Here is a 1,950-nt window from a genome sequence, read left to right as displayed (position 1 = left end):
AGCAGTAATCACAGTTCAGCAACCCAGACTGGTGCTACATTGCGCAAAGCAGCAGCAAAAGCAGAAAGAGCAAGACTCCACCCCAAAACCCTGACAGTTTTCCACATTTGCATGAGAGGTCTAAATTAGGACCCCGGTAGCCCAAATTTCCTTTTGTAATCAACGGTGAGAGGAGGAACCCGCTGGGGTACTACTCAGATCTCCAGCAGGCTGAACTGCTCTGTGCAAGTCTCCATGATCACAACGCAGCAGCTCCCAAGCTGTTTTTTAGCAGGACAGCGTGCTTTTTGCATTCTCTATGCTCATACCATTTCCTTCTTGTCCCAAACTCCTGCTACCCTTTCAGACCTGTTTTCTGACAAACTCCTTGCTCTTTCCAATGTCTTTCCAATGCCACACCCAGATCAGTCTGTCTTGCCGACTCACAAAAGCTTTAAGTTGTTATTTTCCCTGTTTCTCCTTCCTCTACCTTCCTACCTCTTCTTTTCTCACCTATAAGGGGTTATAACTGCATTTCTCATCGCAATTATTTACCCCGGACTAATTTACCCCCCAGCAGAAAGCTGCACCCCTCTGGCAGGCGTCCCCACCGCATCCCCCCGCGGAGCCGCAGACTTTCGGAGGGGCGGCAACAGCCCACGGCAGGAGGTCAGCACTGTTTCTCTGCACACCTGGATATGATGCAACGCTGCAAAGCCCTACAAAAAAGCACAGGCGTTGTTCAGAGGGCTGAACGAACAATGCAAGCATATGGCTCCTAATGCTAATTAATTATCCTATGGGTTAAGGGGGACACTGAAATAATAATGCTAAATGAGATTGGAAAGATACTTCCTGCGAGTTTAATTAGGGCAGTATCTCTCTGATTTCAAACAGCACAACGTAACTCCAGAGGACCCTTCCTACCCTCACAAAGGTCAAATGCCATAATTTAATCTTCCAGAGTAAAATAATTAATACAAACATTAGTGATGACTTTCTCAACAATTGTCTAAGCACAACTTCAACTTTATAAATAGCAACAGCAAATCAGTTCACACAGCCAAATCCTTCTCTTATAAAAGTATTACTTGTCTACACTTATTTTACACAGATGCTCATTAGTTTTGCTTCCAGGTAGGTTGGATTATCAACTGCTCTTTCCTTCCTTTGAACCAGTGAATACTTTTATTCAGCAGAATAAAAAGGTTCAGTTATGCATGAATTATCCCAACTTTCAGTCACATTGCTTACTGCAATTAAACTTTTTTGCATTCAAATTAACAGATTCCAAAGAAAGAGTTTTAGCTGTGTCTCATGACTTGTTATTTATGAACTTTTCCATTTTCTTGCGTATTTTTTTTGGACAGATTGCCTTTAATTCCCCACCAGTGTGATTATTTGAGGATAACCACACCCTCCAGAATGGCATTAAAGCTACAATGAGCTACGACTTTGTTCCAAAGAAATAATGTTTGGATTTTGTGAAAAGGAGCAGGTCACATTTAAACGCTTATAGCTCTTGTAGCGAAGTTGTTCCCATTTATTAAATGGTCACTGTCAGCCAGAAAAATCACATTAAGTTGAAGAGCAATTGTAATTAGCATTGTCAATCAAAACGGTACAATAATAGGCACATTAACACAATAACATGTTGATGTATGAAGAAGCAAAGTTCTTGCTGCCTAAGGTAATGCTTTAGTCTGAAAAGAGTAATTGCCAACTACTTCGAAGTGTTATAGTGAATTAAGTTTGTTTATAGCGTAATTAGAGAGTAAAAATGAAGATATGCGTGTGCCAGATTTCAAATTGGCTATTTTCTACCTGCAGTGCTCAGAATTTTCAAATGCGTTCTGCAACACATTGTACCTTATTATTTTCAGCGCTATATCAAGTTGCATTGTGCCACATCCTATTATATTAAACGATGTAACAATTCTATTGAGTTCACCCTGGGGTATCACAATGCTA

The sequence above is a fragment of the Egretta garzetta genome, unplaced genomic scaffold, assembly GCF_000687185.1.
Source record: "Egretta garzetta isolate BGI_Z169 unplaced genomic scaffold, ASM68718v1 scaffold289, whole genome shotgun sequence".
NCBI classification, from domain to species: domain Eukaryota; kingdom Metazoa; phylum Chordata; class Aves; order Pelecaniformes; family Ardeidae; genus Egretta; species Egretta garzetta.
Note: the sequence above shows the minus strand (reverse complement) of the source record.